General features: G+C 36.9%; 1 protein-coding gene and 1 long non-coding RNA gene across 2 annotated transcripts in view; one reads left to right on the forward strand and one right to left on the reverse strand.

Moving 5' to 3' along the window:
* LOC107720021 (acid-sensing ion channel 2) overlaps nucleotides 1-20,354 on the forward strand; it is a 364,486-nt gene that overhangs the window by 58,603 nt on the left and 285,529 nt on the right. The gene's annotated exons all lie outside the window — the stretch shown is intronic.
* LOC107720024 (uncharacterized) overlaps nucleotides 19,036-20,354 on the reverse strand; it is an 11,627-nt gene continuing 10,308 nt past the window's right edge. Inside the window, exon 3 of the long non-coding RNA XR_001637575.1 lies at nucleotides 19,036-19,057. This is a non-coding gene — a long non-coding RNA (uncharacterized LOC107720024). The remainder of the gene's footprint in view (nucleotides 19,058-20,354) is intronic.

Raw genomic sequence — 20,354 nt, forward strand, 5'->3', positions numbered from 1 at the left:
TGACAGAACCCGGAGACAAAAACAAGGAAAAAAGGTGAGGTGAAGAAGATCGCTTGTCGGTGATTCTTCACTGATTTGCCTGCATTCTCCACCAGTGTAATGGGGTGAAGAATTACACGACAAGTAATCTCAATCAATACCCCGGAGGGTGGATTTATTGGGGTGATGGGTGCTAGTGAGAAAGGTCCAGGTAGGTGCTCCGGTGCCGTGAGTGCTCTCTTCCGTCTTCCCAGTGCAGAGGGTCCGTGCAGTGCTCCTGTGGGGCTGGTCGGTCACACGCTGCTTTCTGTGGGAAAAATGAGAGGGCGAGTTAGTGCTCAGTCTCATGGAGGAATCTCCTAGATGGCAGGGCTTGCGTGGCTTATGTAGCCGCCGCCTGATGAGGTGCAGCTGTGACCGATCAGCCTGTGATGATGATGGCCAGGTGCTCCTCGCTTGTTTCCAGGGCGACGCTGATGAAGCTTCGGGACGCTCGTCACAGTGTCTATTTTCTACGTTGGCCGGCAGTAAACAACTTGACCCGCCCTTAAATACGTCATTTTACTGACCACTGCTTCTCTAATCTCGGGGAGTTCAACACGGGATTCACAAAACGCTTACTCTTGAAAGATGGCTCAGTACCCAGTTTATTTGGACCAGCTGACTCCACAGAATTACAACCTGTAAGTATGATAAATAATAGATGTTTATATTTTCTATCAAGCATTCAAAATACAGAACTGTGGCAATGGGCATATTGTTTCCGACACGCGCTGTACGTGGTAGACCAATCACAACAGACTGGGCCATCTGACCAATCAGAGCAGAGCAGGCTCACGGAAAGGATGGGTTTAGAGAGACTATGGCTGCATTCAGCCCCGACAAAAACGGTGCAAAACGTTTTTTAAACGGAAATGGACCAATCACAACAGACTGGGCCATCTGACCAATCAGAGCAGACTAGGCTCACGGAAACGAGGAGTTTAGAGAGACTGAATTTTAGAACTGCTTCGAATGAATCGTTTGAGAATCGTTGGAAAATGAGGTGATATTAAATGCATGTTTTGAGAAAATGAAAGCATTTTTTTTTTTACCTTGCATGCATGTAAACCTATTGTAGGAGACTCCCAAAACAATATTAGGAACCTTAAAAATGGCATAATAGGGGCAACTTTAAGGCCAGTAGGTTTAAAAAAAAAATTTTTTTTTTAACTTTTATCCTGCAAAGACACAGTAAAGTGATAAAAAGTGACATTAAAGACATTTATAGTGTCACAAAAGATTTATATTTTTAAATAAAATCTTTTGAACTTTTTATTAGTAATCAAGTTATTTTATGTACTGTGTGAAACATTTTTTTTCCAGCTGAGGATGTCCTCGGTTGTTCCCAAACGGAGGCTATGTCAAATTTAGCTCATGGACTCACACTCTCTAACCCTGACACAGTCAGTCTCACACACAGCAGTCGATATACAGCAGATCATTCATGCTTGTTTCTCCATCACTCATGTGCTCGTACTAATGGCTTTGAGTTGGCAGCACACATCCGCCTTCTGGCAGAGGTCAGCAGGAATATGTCACCATGGAGATCGCTGCTGCGGGCACCTCTTATCATACTCTCTCCGTTATCCTCAAACCAGGTTTAACTCTTGGCCTTTGACCTGCTCTGTTTCTCTGGAAATACAGAAGGCACATCTCTCTCTCTCTCATGCAGCCTACTCTATTTACTTGATTTATCTCAGAGCTTCACTTACATTTGCTGTCCTGCCTGACTTCTCCTTACCCTGCATCATAAACGGACGTGGCAGCTTCCATTCATTCTCTCTATTCAGAGCTGTTGGACCCAAGAAATGTTATCACGAGATAATCGCATTCAACTGCCAAACGGCATGTGTAGCCTGTCAAACGCAGTATGTCTCCCTTTTTTCAATCCACACTGACAGATACACTGTGCATGGGACTAAAAGTTTGTCAATTTGAGTTTTGTGGGTAAAACTGAGGAGTAACGCCCTTCATAGAGACTCTCCCCCTCTCTCTGCCTCCACTTCTATCCCTTTCCCCCTCTTATCTGGAATTTCTCCTTTAATCTTTCCAAATAGATGGCATCAGCGAGAGATTACATGAAGATAAGTCAGTAATTGCTGTAATGTGGAGAGTGCTCTGCATCCAAACAGCTCTACACATCCACATAAACTCACTGGCATTGCTTGGGTTTTTCCATCTGTTATTAATTCCTCCAGGGCTTTGTGGCTGTGTACTTACTGTGGCTTCTGTCCTCTCAGAGTCTGCTGAAAACTCTTATTTACACTACCACATGGATCAAACCAAAAGGTCAGAGTTTGACTAGTTAGATTGGTACAGTTTGCCCCCGCTTGTAGATGCTGTATAACTACGTTATCGGGGAGCAAAAAAAAAATCAGATTTCTCTATTAATGGCCATTGCAACACACTCTAATGGCAATTCGTAAATATTTAAAGTTTTGGTGAATTGGTGGCTAATATGTACAGTCTTATTTGTCCATCTTCTTATGCTCCACTGATGATTTGATTTAGAGGTGGACCTTTTATGCTTTCTTTTTTTCTAAAAATTGTATGTTTCCATACAGATCACATTGTAAGAATTCATATGAAATCACCAAATTGTAAAATAATTACGTTTTCTCATGGGTCAAGATTTGTTGGCCATTTATAGGTTTTTTTCTAAAATACTAAATATTTTTTATTTAGGGATGCATGATAAATCAGTACCACATCAGTTATCGGTTGATATTAGAGTTTTTGTTGCGCTATTTATTTAAATTGTATGTATATCAGTTGATATTTAATTATTCTTGCTCATTTCTCCTATTTTTACATTTATATTACTTTTTCCATCATATAATTTATACATTTATTACATATTTATACATACTGGTAAAAAATGTATAGCCTGAATTCACTGTAAGTCGCTTTGGATAAAAGCGTCTACTACATGCATAAATTATTAATTATTAAATTATTAAATTATAATTTAGAAATACTAATATTTAGTATGTAATTTGGAACAATAATAGTTATTTTAAACCTTTTTAAATATACTTTATTTAAATTGTTTGATTACTTTCAATTACAGGCAAGAATCATTTTTTGAGTGCATTGGAATTAAGTGAGGTCAGTTATGAAATCTAGTTCATTAAGATTATTCCTTTTTTCTGCACATGGCTACTGGAACATGTTTGTTTGCATGTTTGCAGATTTTTGAGAAAGACAGGAATGTCTTAGCATGTGTGATTCATTATGTCATGGCATTCATTCCCTAACGGAGCAGCTGTTGTCTTGTGACAAAACAATGTCATGTCTGATATGCCACCAAAGGTAAACAAAGTAGTTTGAGCCTCAAGTTATCTAGATGAGTTTGTTTCTTCATCAGAACAGATTTAGCATTTCATCACTAGGGTTGGGTATCGATTGGGTTTTTTACGATACCGGTGCCAAATCGATACTTTTAAAACGGTACCGGTGCCTGAACCGATACTTAAAAAAAAAGAGCCACCAAAAAAAAAAAAAAACCCGAGGGATAACATTAAAAAAACATGCTCGTATGCTCTCATTTCCAGAGTTGTGGTTCCCTTACTCTAAGGCTAGTAAATGTATTTCACGACCTGGGTCATTATTTAATACAAAACAATATTTAATACAAAACCACACATAATGTATCTCTGTCAATCACTCTGATATTTAGTTAAAATGATTGAATTGACTGAGTGCTGTCTGTCAGTGTCAGTTCTGTGAATGACTGTATGGTATACCACGTCATGCACTGTAATATGTCTGTAATATGTTTTATATTAAATATAAAAATTTCAAATGAAAATACTAACATGATCGTTTTATAAAGTATGCGTTCATATGTGTTAAGGGCTGGATTTTCGCTGGAGGAAACAGCTGTGGTGTGATGAGCGGTGAACGCAGTGAAAACTTTACAGTAGATGGGAAACCGATTGCTCCCTCGTGACCTTTTGTAAACTGTATTTATGACAATGAACTGCACAGATACAGATATTATAACAATCTATCGATAACCTCTGTTTCTGTTTGAGTCCGCTTGTGCTGCGCCGCCGCGGTCTGCGGATTGAAGAGCGTGCTGAAAGACGGGGAGGAGACTAAGTCTGCCGCCATTTTCATATGAAATTTAAAGGGGACTGACACTGAGGCGATCACGAATTTGTGTACAGTTTATGGAGCTAATCGCTATAGCCCCGCTAAAAATGGCCTAGCGACGCCCATGCTTCTTACGTCCATTTCGGAGAACCAGGACAAATATTTCAATCAATCGCTCAGGCATTTAAGTGGCACCGAAATGAGGCACCGAAATCTGCGTTCTGATTCGGTTCTAGTACATACCGGTTACATAGGTACGGTTTCGGTACCCAACCCTATTCATCACTTGCTCATCAGTAGATCCTCCACAGTGAATGGGTGCCGTCAGAATGAGAGTCCAACAGCTGATAAAAACATTACAATAATCCTCAAGTAATCCACATGACTCCAGTCCATCAATTAGCAACTTGTGAAGTGAAAAGCTGTATGTTTGTAAGAAACAAATCCATCATTAATGCATTTTAACTGTAAACCATCGCATCTGGACAAAATAGTCCACAATCCATAATAATGGTTCCTCCAGTGGCACTTATTCACTGCAGAAGACCTATTGGTGAGTGATGTAATGTTACATTTCTCCAAATCTGTCCCAAAGAAGAAACAAGCTTATCTTCATCTTGGATGGCCTGAGGGTGAGTACATTTTCAGCATAGTTTCGTTTTTGTGTGAACTATTCCTTTAAAAAGGTGTTTGAGCTACTGTATAAAACACATGTTGGAGAGTTTGGGAGTCATTTGAGTCTCCTTCCAATAAATAAACAAAACCGTTTTACTCACTATGTGCATAAAAAGGGCTTCAGATGCTGTTACTGTGATTTACTGTGACTTTTTTGCTTGTGGGATGGAATGAATATAAAGTTAGGTTGCGTAGGTTAGAGAGATGAAGGTGGTCAAATTTATTCATTTAAAAGTGTCCCACAGAGTCCCACAGAGAGCTTTAAAATCAAATAATGGAAGGCGGAAGCATGTATGAGTGTGTATGCCCAGGTGCGCATGTGTGTATATTCAGGAGTGTGTTTGAAGCTAGCAGTGGGTCTCGTGCTCATTCATTTTCTCATTTAGGCTGAACAGCGAAGTGTGCAAACAGTAACACGGGCCCTGCCTGCTAATGAGCGAGAGAGTTTCATGTGCTTATTTTAAAATAACCAACATTTGCTAGGAAGCTTTTTGATGTGTTTTGCTAATCAATAGTGCATCTGTAGAGAACTCTTGCTGTTGTAAACATCACTCAGCCTGACACATTCTGATTCAATTCAGCTTTGTGCTGCCTGAAAACCCCTCTATGTGTCCGTGGCTCTTTATCTCTGCTGTGGAGCTCCACTGTCGCTCTCTTTCACTGCTCTCTGGGCTTTGGCTGCAGTGTGTGCATCCGTAGAAGTGCTTCCCTCTAACTCCGTTTATGTGCACTGAGAGCTTAACTGTATGGGGTGGATTCACTAAGAATTGTGCCTGCTGATAGTGTTGTTTATTTGCACTGATCGTTGTCTGTTTTGTTTTGCCACTTTCTGCAATTCACTAGTAATTATCCAAATCAGGTAACATGGAAAAATACCAGCAAAGTCTATGCTGAATGCAATTTGCAGAGTGTAGAAAAAAAACAACAACAAAAAAAACATGTTTTTGATAGAAGTCTCTTATGCTCACCAAGGCTGCATTTATTTGATCAAAAATATAGTAAAACAGTAATATTGTGAAATATTATTACAATGTAAAATTTATGTTTTCTATTTGAATATGTTTTAAAAAAAATTTTACATTTAATTTATTACTGTGAATGGGGAAAGCTGATTTTTTAAGTCATTACTCCACTCTTCAGTGTCATGATCACAAATGTCTTATCAGTGTTGAAAATGGTTGTGCTGCTTAATATGTTTGTGTACATTGTTTTTCTGGTTCTTTGATGAATAGACAGTTCAAAAGAACAACAATTATTTGAAATATAAATATTTAGTAACATTATACATTTCTTTAATGTCACCTTTGATCAGTTTAATGCATCCTTGCTGAACAAGTAAAAAAATAAGTTTTCAAAATCATGTTGAATAGCCAGATAATTTAATATAAATAATATTGTTATTTTATTTTTATTTTTTCGTTCAATTATTTTGCTCAATGCTTTGAGGGATGTGTAGTTCTGACTCATTAGTATGTTTTACTTTTTTTGTAGTTCTGACTCATTAGTTACTTTTATACTTTTAATGCCATATTTAGTAATATTTACAATGTATGTTTGTAATATCGATTATTTTCTCATCCAATTTTTTGAGGAGACACTCCTCGGAGGAAACACCCCTGAGCCCTCTATGTGTGTGTGTGGTTTTGTGGCCAGGGGCCTCAGGAGCATAATAAATATCTGAGCCAAAATATTACAGAAAGACAGAGAGAAACTCCGGTCTATTTCTTTTTTAAGTGGATTTAATCTTTTATCTGTATGAGTTTCCTCTGTCCTTTCCTCTGTCCTCTATTCCATCCCTCATTCTTCCCCGCTCATCTGAAAACACACTGCATTCCAGTTGCTGCTTTACTTTATTTGTCACCTAATTCTGCTTTTCAGATTGCCCATGTGTCCCTGTGTTCATCTCTATCCTGATTTAATCAGCATTTCACACACAAAGTGTGCTTCTCACACAAAGTCTGTTCCAAACAGTAGACTACTCTGCTGCCTTATGAGGTACCATTTTTTGGCCTCAAAGGCAGCACCACATGTATCACTCACAGATATACTGTCTGTCATTCCAGAATGCATTGCAATGAGCTCAGAAATTTAATTCAAGATGGCTGCAAAGTAGTAAGCTAAACTACCACATATCTACAGAGTTGGCTAGCTAAGTTTGTTAACTAATGTAATAGCTATTGTTTAGAGAAAAGAAAAAAACTTAGTTACATATTTACATCACAAGCTACTTGTTATCATTACATTTCATTTAAGCTGTTTTTTTTTTTTTTTGGCCACCCAGTTAGGTGTGTACACTGTCCTGACTAGCAATGAGCAACAGTCAATGACATTACAAGAATTGCAAGAAGTTTCTGAAACAGTAGGAAGCAGGAGCTAGAAGACACTTATATCTCACACTAATATCACACACTCGTTTCCCTAATTGCTCTCATCCATATCATCTTTTTTTCCATCCTGTACAAATCAGTGCATGTTTTTTGCGTATGTTTTCTTAAGAAAGAATTTAAGGGGCCATATTTACAAAACTTTTTTTTTTTTTACTACTCCATAACTGCTATTTTCTTCTTATTTTATTAAGAAAAAAAGAGTATTTGAAAGGCATTTTGTATTCTCAAAAAATACTTCATAAGCATTCTTAAGAAGTATTTTTTGAGAATACAAAATGCCTTTCAAATACTCTTTTTTTTTATTCAGAGTATTTTACTCAAATACTCTTGGTTGAAACAACCGAGTACATTCATTAAACATCTTGCCTTTATGGATATAAGACAGGAGGTTATCCTAACTTTAAGAATGTATTTCTGAGGATTTTTAAGAGCATAGGTAGTTTTTGTTTTTTTTGCTTTTTGACTTGAGTTTTGTCTCTAGAACAGTCTTAAGAAAATAAAGATAAGAGCAATCTTGAGAAATGTTTTTTTAAAATAAAAAAATTTGGTAACTTTACAATAAGGTTTTGTTTGTTAAAATTAGTTAATTACATTAGTTATCATAAACTAAGAACGAACAATACTTGTACAGCTTTTATTAAGTCAATGTTAATTTCAACATTTACTAATACATTAAAAGCACTGTGAAATAATATGAACAAACACTGATCAATTGTATTTTTGATTAACTAACATGAACAAAGATGAATAAATGTATAGAAATATAAAATATAAAAATGTGTATAAATGTAAAATATATATATATATATATACAGGTGCATCTCAATAAATTAGAATGTCGTGGAAAAGTTCATTTATTTCAGTAATTCAACTCAAATTGTGAAACTCGTGTATTAAATAAATTCAATGCACACAGACTGAAGTAGTTTAAGTCTTTGGTTCTTTCTATTGTGATGATTTTGGCTCACATTTAACAAAAACCCACCAACTCACTATCTCAACAAATTAGAATACTCCATAAGACCAATAAAAAAAAACATTTTTAATGAATTGTTGGCCTTCTGGAAAGTATGCTCATTTACTGTACATGTACTCAATAACTTGGTAGGGTCTCCTTCTGCTTTAATTACTGCCTCAATTCGGCGTAGCATGGAGGTGATCAGTTTGTGGCACTACTGAGGTGGTATGGAAGCCCAGGTTTCTTTGACAGTGGCCTTCAGCTCATCTGCATTTTTTGGTCTCTTGTTTCTCATTTTCCTCTTGACAATACCCCATAGATTCTCTATGGGGTTCAGGTCTGCTAAAAACGTACTAAAAATAAAAAAATGTTCAAACTCATTTATCCCTGCATTAGAGGCCTCCCACAACAACATATAAATGGTGAAATAATTTTTTCACAGTTTTTTTCTAAATTTGTGTCTTACAGGGTTAAACTACTTCAGTCTAGACATTCTAATTGATTGAGATGCACCTGTATATAGCTCAATTGGTTCATGTCAGGTAATGTATTGACCAATGTTAACAAATGAGACATTATAAAGGGTTACCAAATAATCGTAACTTAAGTTAGAAAATAATAAGAAAATATCAGTTAAGAAAAATTTTATTCTTAACATTTCTTGAATCCATCTCCAGACCTGCAGTTTATGCATTATGAGCTTGAATTTCAGTTAGTTAGGACGGTGTCTATGCAGGTAGCATGGCAGCTCACTAGGTTTTAGAACACACTGGCTTTTTCTTCTCTCTTCTCAATTTGTTTCTCCCCATTTGTGTGAGCACTAAAATATGTTTTAAAATATGTTCACATTCAGCCTGATGAATGTGAACCCCAGCACTCACCGAGGAGACATATCAGGCCTAATGCAGTTAATGATGACAGCAAACACACAAACACTAGTGCGGCGATTGGTTTTCTGCTGTGCTAGAGGCACACTTTCAGGCTGATGAGTGGAGCAGCGAGGTCCTCGGTTGCCAGATCCTCCTGTCTGTTTGACAGCGCACAGCAGAGCTCCTCTAGCAGGTGATAATGAGGGGTCTTGGCTCTGACTGGCCACCTGCTGAGAGAGTTTGATTTTAATGATCTTATGGACAGCGCCCTGTTAATGAGCTCTGTACCGTGCACACACATACACGCAGCCGCACACGCCCCCCATTAATGAGCTGTCTGTCAGGAGAGTGGGCGGATAGCAGGTTTAGTGCTGTTGCACATCCGTAATGACTTGCACTTCCTGCCCCTCTGCTCTCTAGAAGATCACGCTGCGACTACTCAGCTAAGCAAAGACACTCTGTATGTCCCTTCTTGGAGTAAGACACATCAGAGTGTGTGAGCACAGCTGTGTGGGCCAGAGGTATTCACATACACACAAGTGCGTAAGTATACACACAGATACACACAGTTAATCATGACCAGCCACACCATTAATCTTAGTTAGCTCTGTCAAGATGCAGAAGGCCTATATTTGCATCTGTGTGTGTTCGCCCTTCAGCAGAGCATGCAAATGCTAAACAACCTCCCACTGAATGAAACCTAAGGCAGGAACACACCAACACTGATTATACACGTCAACGGAGAAGAAAGAGAAAAGGGAAGAGGAGTTGTGATTGCGCTGGTAGAAAGGCACTTAGAAAAGGCAACATGAAGCACAATGAGATTTTAGGGTTCTTATACAACTACAATCTTAATAATTGTTATAGTAACAATACTTTGTTTAGCCAATTTCAGATTGTTTAAAAAAAAAAAATTAGGGGGTGGGGGGCATTTCAGTCAATATTTTTTTGCCAAGGTAACTTCAGATTTACAAATTTGTCAGCAAATTTTAAGTACAATTGTTTATTTTATTTATTTATTTTTTTAACGTATTTATTTTATTCCTACATCTTGTTTTATAACTAGGTGGCAATTTTTGCTTCTAAATAAGAGAATTCTTGTATATGAAAGTTATTACATGCAATAGTTTAATATAGACACACACACTTTGTTGTGTTTCCAGAAAAAAAATAAACACCGCTATTACTATAAAATTTGAGATGCAAAACTGCAAAAGTTATATTTGGTTTATGCTTTAAACAAGTAAAAACTATTTCCCAGTGGGGTGAGAAAATTTATATTCAAGATACACTGTCTTTAAAAACATGTTTTAATGTCTTACTTCTTCTGTAATTATATCTTTAACGATGTTTAGAAATGTTTATAAATTAAAAAGAATATTTTTAGTAATGTAATATCGCCATTATCAACATGCATTATTTAAATTTTATATTTTATTATGTTTTGAAACATAATAAAGTTGTTCAACTGAATTAAAGCCGAATTTTCCACAGTCATTACTACAGTCTTCTAATATGCTGATTTGCTGGTCAAGAAACATTTCGGAATATTGAAAACAGTTTTTCTGCTTAATATTTTTGTGGAAACACTAATAATTTTTTTTTCAAGAATGTTTGTTTGTTTCAAGATTGATGAATAGAAAATTCAAAAGAACAACATTTATTTGAAATATAAGTTCTTTATTATTATTTTTTTGCCGCATACAGTAAATAAAAATTTTCTTAAAAAACAAACAAACAAAACTTTTAGAGAAATTCCTAAATTTTATCACTCTTTATAATATACAGTTGCAACTTTTTTAATTAACTATTAACATCACTTTTTTTCATACTTTTTTGGTCTGTTTGGTGATTAGATTCAGAAATCATAATTCTCATCAGGAGTTGACTTTGAACTTGAGCCTCTGCATACAAAACGTCATGTTTCAATCTTTGAAACAGTGGTGATACAGCTTATATGCTGCATCGCATCTTTACACAGAATTTTCAGCAGAGAACCTCCTCATAGCAACCCTAACTTGTCTGGGTAAAGACACCTTTAGTTTCCCTGACTAAAAAAAGCCCTGTATGCTGGATAAAATATAATGGCCTTTTTTTTTTTTTTTTTACAGTGTAGGGGAATAGAAGAAAGAGACGAGACTGGAGTGTAAAATAAGTTTAGTACGGCAGAATATCAAACAGGTTTGTCCTGCAAATGCTGATTAGAGACAATGTCTGTGGCTGCTTCATATGAATAATGGAAGAGAAGGCTGTAGGAGAGGGGAGATTCAGAGGAAAAAATGGAGCAAAAAGAGTCACAGAAGGAATAGATGTATTAAAAGGCAACAGAAGTGAGAGCGCACACACAGGCACGTAAAGGAATGAACCACAAAAATGAAAGATGACAGGAAATGAGAAAAGAGAAAAGATGAAATGGCAAGTGAAGGAAGATGAAAAAAAAGCAACCGAATGTGGAAGATAATTGAGATGGTTTGCATAATTGGTGTACTGTGAGATGGCTGATGGGGATTGCTGGCCTTAAATTCACACTACACTTCTGTTCCTAAACAAAAATACACATATGCACAGATTTTCCAGTCTTTAAGGGCGGATCACGATTGGAATCGCCCATATGTTCTTGTGTTCTAAATATACCTTTTATAATTTTGTCTCCCACCCTTTATGGAAATTTCAAGTGATTTTGAATGTGTTCATGAAATCTGTTTGAAAACTGAATAAAACAAGTCCTCAAAAGGATAGTTTACCTACCATCTTGTTCTAGTAGTGTGTGACTTTATTTCTTCTGTGGAACATAAAAGAAGATATTGGAAGCATTGGCGTCTGAATGAAAGCTGCCACAAAACTCTAGTTAAACTGGAGCTTTTTCTGGGAGGGACTCCTGCTGTCGTGACTGTTGGATGATGCTGTTGTTTGGGAATTACTTTGTTAGGGTTTGTTTAAGTTATTTTTTGGCTCATGTGAGGAGCCTCTCCACTGGTCTGCAGTGCAGTGTAGATCCTACTCTATTTCTTCTAAATAATGTTCTTCATTACAGCACTGTGGTGTCCAATCAGTCTCTGTCTCTGAATGACACACAGCCCTGCTGATCTACTCCATCCTGCTGCTCCATCAGGGCAATCAGCCTGACTGCACTCAACATCTCCTGTCAGTCCTTACGAGAGAGAAACACATCTGTCTATCTATATCTCTATCAGCCAATCTGTCTAACTATCTTCTGTCTGTCTGTCTGTCTGTCTGCCTGCCTGTCTATCTGTCTACCTTTTATACATACATACTGCACAAGGTAACAGTTATCCTTGGTTTGAGTGCATTGTGCATATCTAAGTGTGTATAGATGTAAGATTTGTTTTCAGTGATTTTAAGCACAGAATTGTGAGAAAAAACAGACATGCTTTTATCAGTCTAACAATAAATGACTGACTGTTTAACTGATACTGAGATTTTGTCTGGGGCTGATAGAGATGTGTTTGTGTATATGTGTGTCTCTGGCTGATGCATGTGTGGTTTCGGTTCTTACAGTGTCAGTAGGACCGCTGGGCATATTTTGCTGTTGTCAGCTTGGCTTTCTGCCCCACAGCAAAATAACTGTGTGCGCATTCTCCCATCTGTTTGTTAACGTGTGTGACATGATGTGTGCCAAATTGATTCACTGTATCACTGTAGTTTTACAGCTTCACAGTGCGATCTTCACACTTTTCCTCAAAATAGTTCCAAAAAACACAAACCTAATGATTTTCACCTCTGAGTAACACAGAGAATAACAGAACACAACCCTTTGCTCTTGTTTACTGCATTTAGTCTAAATATATTCCCTATCATCTGCCACCTGTTCATTTGTTTCTTGCGTTCTCACTTTTTGAATTTGATAGGAGACTTAGTAAGCTGAGATGAAACGGGATGAAGATTCCTCCTCCTCCATGAGGGAAATGAGCCGCCATTAGAGCTGAGCCTCTTAGAGATGCACTGTGAATATGCGAGTGGAAAGACACCGCATCTGCCTACGTATGTGTGAGTGCGCTTTAGACAGCAGAATGAGACGGAGACTCTGGAAGTGTGCAATGAAACAACATCAGCTCCTGCCACTGTTGTCTGTCAGCCTGGTGTGTTTATGTTTGTTCATAGCCACATGTTGCTTCAGATGGGCATGTTTTCGATGCTCGTATGCTGTATGCTCAGTCATTCTCTTACACTTCAGTTACACATTTCTTACAGTCTAGTGAGTGTCTGTTGGTTTATAAAACTACAGTTGGGGGACAAATGTGACTGTAGAACTTAGTTAAATAAAACGTAACATATAGTGACAACTTTAAAACTTATATTTAATGTAGTCTGGGTCATATTTTCTTTTACTTTGCATGAGTTTGTTCATGGGTGTTGACAATAGCATTTAGCATTGTTTTCCCTGATTTTTCCAACCTTTAGAACAGATTGCAAACTCATTTTTGAGTTCTGACCCACAACTGCAAAAACAACTGCATTACATTATATGCATTATAATTATGAATTAAGAATAAAAAATAGTGAGTATCTAAATTATAAAATGTTTGTGTGTGGATGAGCACTGCTGGTTGAGCAGGGACATCATTGGGAATCTGTGCAGGTCTTGATTTGGATTTGTTTGAAATGTTTATCAGAGTGAAAGATTTCGGAGCATGTAATGTCCATGCTGGGAGAGATCTGTAATAATCTTCTTAATGTCCTGGACGCTTAGCTAGAGATGGAAGCCTGCAGCCAATTACTTTTTCACTACACCTGATAATGCACTATAGTGGTTTCTTTCATTAGCTGAGCCAGACGATCCAGACAATGACAGAAGAAGTGATTACTCCTTCGACAATGGTCCTGTAGATCTGTATGAGAAAAGCTTGTGCGATGATAGCCAGGTTTGTATGTATGTTCATAAGGTGCATCTTTCTGCATGGTGTCTGCAAAAAAACATTCATATTGTGAAAATAAGATCAGAAGAAGGCAATATACTCCATGTTTGAAGTATGTTTTTCTGCACTGGCATTTGGTGTGCAGATATGTGTGTGTGAGTGAGTCTAATGTATCCATTTCCATTCTCTGCCACCGCGCCCCTGTCGATCACAGTCTGACACCATCCACACTGGCTCATTACCATCCATTCTCTTTCTCTCTGTGTGTGCTTACTCACACAATATCTGATTTATCTGATATTATTCCTGTGTGCACATTGCATAAATCACCTGCTACTGTATGTATCTGGAGCAGACAGCATCTGAACATTGATTGATAGCGCTCTCTTTCTCTCTCTCTCTCTCTCTCTCTCTCTCTCTTTCTCTCTCTCTCTCTCTCTCTCTCTCTCTCTCACATATACCCCATTAAGTTTGATGATGTCTGTGATTTCTCTCTTGTGCGTTAGTTCCACATTGTAATATCTACAGTACATCAAAATGTATATATTTGTTAGTTATTTCCCCTCACAAAGCCATCCATAGTCATTTTGCATTTTTCTAGCTTAATACAATTTTTCAATAATGACAGCAGTACTCGAACCTAATGATCATGTTCTCACGATTTGAGATGATCCAAAGAGCATTTAGAGATTCAGTCGAAGAAGATCTGACAGTCTGTGCAACATGATCTGTCACAAATTTACATATTTCATTAGTGACCTTAATAATGCAAACTCTGTTATGTTTTTTTTATTATTACTAGGTTTAAATGAGATGTATTTATTTATTGGTTTGTTTGTTTGTTTTAAATTATTAAAATGCAGAACATTGTTTTTAAGAGGAGTAGGGTTTTTTGGGATTTTAATGAAGAATTTTAACGAAGGGTACACTTTTTCAAATGCATATTTTTTCATTACCTGGTTTATATAAGGTTTATTTTCTTTTTCATTTTTTTTTGTGTGGGATTATGAAATTATAAGGTTTAATATTTTATTTATTTATTTACTTACTTGACTAATTAAAAATGCAGAACATTTTCTTTTAGGAATAGGAGTAGTGTTTGGGTTAGTAATTGCAATCAGGTTTATATGAAAACATTAGAAGTCTGTTTTAGAATTTGAATGAAGTACCGGAATGTCGAGTCTCAGGCGATTGTAATATTCCAGTGGTTTATAATGAATATAAATGAGCTTTCTTTCGTCACAATATTGAACCAACATAGACATTTCATTATTACCATCATAAACTCAACATCCTTATTATTACACAATAATCCAAATGCATGTGCATACAGTAGAATCTCACACACTCACGTGTTGTTGCTGGTGGGTGTCGAAACTAATATAATCCAAATTTGCTGAGAGATAATTGCTTTTCTAAACTCATGAATACACATGATACTGCAGCATGAAAAACCAGTGGACTCCAGAGCCAATGCCAGGCCGATAAATCAGATTTGGGCCGCTTGTAATGAAAAAGCGCCAAAGGATGCTGACACCAGAACTGCATTTCCCAGGGGCCTCGGCAGTTATCACCTTAGCAACAGACACGGCCTGAAGGTCATAGTCTTAATTGAGTTTTTGTTTGTTGTCAGTCTGAGAGACACTCAGAATGATAAAACATCAGCGAGGAGCTGTGAGGCTTTAAATGAGAGAATATTTCAGTTTTATCTTGTGTCAATCTCTATTACACTTTGATTATGTCTTCCTTTTTAATGATTCATGTTGGTTTCTTAGCGTGAATGCATTATTATCCTTATTTTTCTCATTATAAATTCATACAAAATGTTCTCTGTCTTTTTGCACATCTTATTTTCTTTCCTTTTTCTTTTCTCCGTGCTATAGTTCACCACCTCAGTATGGCCACTGCAGTCAAACTATCCAGCAATGGTTTGAAGTTTTTTCATGTCCCATGATGCTTTGCCCCAGGCATGACCATGACCTCTTGACATATTTTCCCCTTAAGCATATTGCAAACCCTGTTGCTGTACGAACGAAATCTGTCATTAGATTTGCTGTTCCACAAAAATATATAGTTTCCATTTATATTTCCATATCTCTGAGGATAAATACATGATATAATCATAAATCATCAAAATGCACCTGTCTTTGTGAGAGTGGGTGATTTTTTTTTTCCAGCAAGTGTAAGGTTGTTGTTGAACCAGTTCTCAATTTCTGTAAGAGAACCCTTTAGTTTCCCAAACATAGATCAAAAAAATTGCGGCAGACATGAAAGTCAGGTTTAGGGAACATTAATTCTGATGTTTCCTCGGTGTGAGGAACTTAACTTTGAAAGGAAGGTTTTGGGATGGTAGACGTCTGATGAAAGGAGGCTTATCACCCTCATCCACAGCTCACTCTCATCTAGAATATCTCTCTCTCTCTCTCTCTCTCTCTCTCTCTCTCTCTCTTTTAAAGGCTTATGAGGCTTCAGCACACACATACATCCCTCAGGGAGACTTACGTAACTGTGTTTGCCTCTCATCTCTCTTGAGATGAGGAGACTCTTGAGCGGCATTTCAGAAACTCTCTGAAACAGACTTTGGATTTAAACACTTTTGTGTCTGGATCTTTCTTTCTTTCTTTCTTGTTTTATGTACATTTTACACGATTTAACAGTAACCGGGTTTTTCCTGCATTGAAATTATTGAATCGTTGTCCCGTCAAAGCTTTATTTGATAGTTTAATGTGATTTCTGGATGACGTAGAATTGTAGATGACTGCTGTCCTTGTGCTGGTGGTGTGGAGCGCATGTTGATGACTGCGGGAGAGAACGCCTTTCTATTCAGTTTTAATACCTAATTTCTTTGATCAGACTACTCACTTCACCCTATTTGTCTTCGTATGAAATGCCCTTCTTAAAAAAAAAAGGAACATTGCAATGAGCTTATGTGTATTTGCTTTTTAAAATTAGTCAAAAATCCCGTTCATGTTAGCTTAACATTTTTTTTGGTCTGGTTTTAACACAGTTCACCAAAAAATCACACTATGGGGGTATTCACACCAGGAAAATCCGCTAGTTCACTTGCTTTGGTCCGGACCAAATACAATGTTGATTTTTTTTTTTTTGTGCGGTTCACTTTCATTTTTTTTTGTTTGGTGCGGTTCGCTTTCACACTGCCCTTTTTGCAAGTGAACCAGAAACTGTAAACAAAACCACACGTGTGCTTAAGGTCATCCATTCATTGGTTCATCCATTCAACCGTACTAGAGTTTGTTTGGAAGCGGACCGAGACCACCTCTTCAGCTGGGTCTCGGTACGGTTGTTTGGTCTGCACCCGAGTGCGATTGCTGTATTCACACCTGCCCAAAAGATCCGCACCAAAGGGGGAAACAAACTTGAGTTTGATTCAATCGAACCAAACAAGACAGGTGTGAATACACCCTATGATACCGTTAATAGTGACCATTGTAAATAGCAAGCAATTTAAAACAATTTGACAAATAATGACTTTACAAAAAGACATTACAAAAATAAAGCAAAATAAATATGACCGTAAATGATAAATAAAACTGCATTTAACAAATGTTTGTAACATTTTCTAATTGTATCTATTTTTTACATATTTTATTTTGACAATAATTTCAAGAAATTACTGTCAAAATAAAATATGTAAAACACTCGACTGTGGGATATTGTGAAAACAGTCAAGTTTACAGTCATTATCAATAGTATTAGTACTTATGAAATACTTATTTCATTTTAAATTAATTTCTTATAGATATTATTATAAAATTAACTTGTATACATTATATATAAAATTATATAATGAACATTATAAAATAAGTATCTTAAAGTGGTATCAAAACAACAATAGCAAAATTAGCCAGAAACTTTTAAAATCTTGGAACTGCATAATTTATTGACACAGCAGAGCAGGCTGAAAAAGTACATGGCAGCACATTACTTTGTAAATACACACATGCTTACTGCAATGCAGACAACGATAATCACTGCAGTTCTACTTTTATACATTTCCAGCTCCTGTTCATTGTGAAGTCACTACATATAGCTGTCTTTTTATTGTAATTCGGTAAATTATACAACTACTGCAACGAAACAGCAGCAGGTAGCCAAAAATATACTGTAAATTGACACTTAGAAGTTTTATAATGCTGGATTTTTGAGCACAACAACCTCTAGAGTTCATAGGGAAATGACTATAGGAACACAAGAAAGTGAGTGTCAGTCTGTGGGTGAAAATGGCTTTTTATGAGAAAGGTCACAGGACTGGTTCAAGCTGACAGGAAGGCAACAGTAACTGAAATAACCACGCAATAGCACAGTGACATGCAGAAGAACATCCCTGAACGCACAACACATCAAAACCTTGAAGAAGGGGGGCTACAGCAGCAGAAGACCACATTGGCTTTTTCTCCGGTCAACTCAGAATAGGAAAATGAGTCTAGTGGGCATAGTTGCAATTGGACAGTATAAGATTGGGAAAAAGCCACCTGGTCAAACTTTGCCATTTACAGCATGAATCCATGGATCATTTCTGCCTTATTTCAATGCTTAGGATGCTATTGGTGGTGTAATAGTGTGGAACTTATATTGCTCGACATACATTTGGCTGCTTAACTGCAATTCAGCATTACTTAAATGCCAAAATCTACCTAAATATTGTTTCTGGCCAAGTACTCTAGTTTAGCTACTGACAAAATCAGTTTGTCAGTGATCCCCATAGTGACCAGATGTCAATCCATTTGAGCACTTTTGGGATGTTGGGGAATGGCAATTTTACAGCATGAATTCACAACCGACATCTGGAGCAAAGTGTCATGCTATAATGTCACCTTGGACCAGAGTGTGCAGCATCGTGCTGAAATCATGGCACAGATAATTCAGACTGTTCACATGGCAATGTGTTAGAGAGGTACCTATTAAAGTGTGTACTGTATATGCTGTAGATGACACATTTATTTTGAAGGTGTGCTAGTGGTGGTATTTTTGTTTGCCTTGTCTGCAGCAGTATCTCTTCATTATATAATTACTGTCCAAAAGTTTAGGGTTGGTTTTTATTAAAACAGATTTTTTTCCCTATTTGAATATATTTTGAATATAAAATTAATATCTATTTGAATATGAAATGTAACACCAAACACTGAAAACTGGGGTAATAGCTGCTAAAAACTCAGTTTGCCATCACAGGAATAAATCACATTTTAAAACTTATTGAAATATAAAATAATAAAATAGCAACCCAGCACTGGTTAAATATTGGACAGAACACATGCTGGATTATTTTGACCCAGCTGGTTGGGTTAAATGTTTGACCCAGCATACTGGGTTATTTTATTTAACCTAACTATTGTTTAAAAATTGCTATATTGCTGGCTTAAAATAGATTGGAAATTAGAAATCACACACAGAACACAGACTTATTCACTCATAGCTGAAAGATGCAGTGACTGACTCCATAACCTGCCCATAAACGAACAGTACTGAGATTAGAGAACATATTGTAACATCAAAATAAATTCAATTCTGTATTATAACAAAAAAAAATCAGTTTATGTCATGCAAGGCAAACGGCATTTCCATCATGCGAAACAACCATCGCTGACGCATTTAGCAGACAGACATCTCGTCCCGGTCTTTACAGCACAGTAAAGACTTTATAGATTAAATAAAACGTATACAAACTTTTATTTCACTGAGGAAGTGCACCAATTAGGCGGCAATGAGAACTGATCTCTCCTGAAGAGGATGCAAAAAGCCCGCACTCTGACTGTGACTCAACAGCTGGGTTGTTTCGTCGGAGGGAGGGGTGTATAGTTTCATCTGTCAGTGAGATCGACCCAGCCAGTAACCCAACGGCTGGGTAACACAAAAACTACCCAACACTGGAAAAAACAACCCAACATATGACCCAACAGGCTCAACCCAGCGCTTGGGTAGAAAAAATAACCCAGCATTTTTTAGACTGTGTGTGTATATGTGTGTATATATATGTGTGTATATATATATATATACAGTATGTGTGTGTGTGTGTATAAATGTGTACATATATGTTTGTGTATATATAATATTTATCTCATGTTCCCGCAATGGGAACACTCAGTCTTTGTGAGCAAGGTTTCTACATGGGTTTTCCCCAGGCACGAAATGCTATATATATAAATTCACGTTTTGTTTATCATGATCAGCATATGAGCATTTAACACTGTTGTAATCTGAACATCTTTTCTTTCCATTCGATCCATGAATCCAGTGCATTGTTTGCTTTGTGTCATGATAAACTACAGTAGAAGAGGTTATTTTGTATAGGTCTGTGTGTGTGTGTGTGTGTGTGTGTGTGTTGCGTGTTGTTCATTTGCATTCATCATTGGCCACTGGATCTTCAGTTGTTTTGTATTAAGTACAGTCTGTTTATTGCCTTTACAGTGTATTTGGCATTGTTCCCAGATAGCGCATGCACATACGTACG

The sequence above is a fragment of the Sinocyclocheilus rhinocerous genome, unplaced genomic scaffold (genome assembly GCF_001515625.1).
Source record: "Sinocyclocheilus rhinocerous isolate Xijiao unplaced genomic scaffold, SAMN03320098_v1.1 scaffold273, whole genome shotgun sequence".
Lineage (NCBI taxonomy): Eukaryota > Metazoa > Chordata > Actinopteri > Cypriniformes > Cyprinidae > Sinocyclocheilus > Sinocyclocheilus rhinocerous.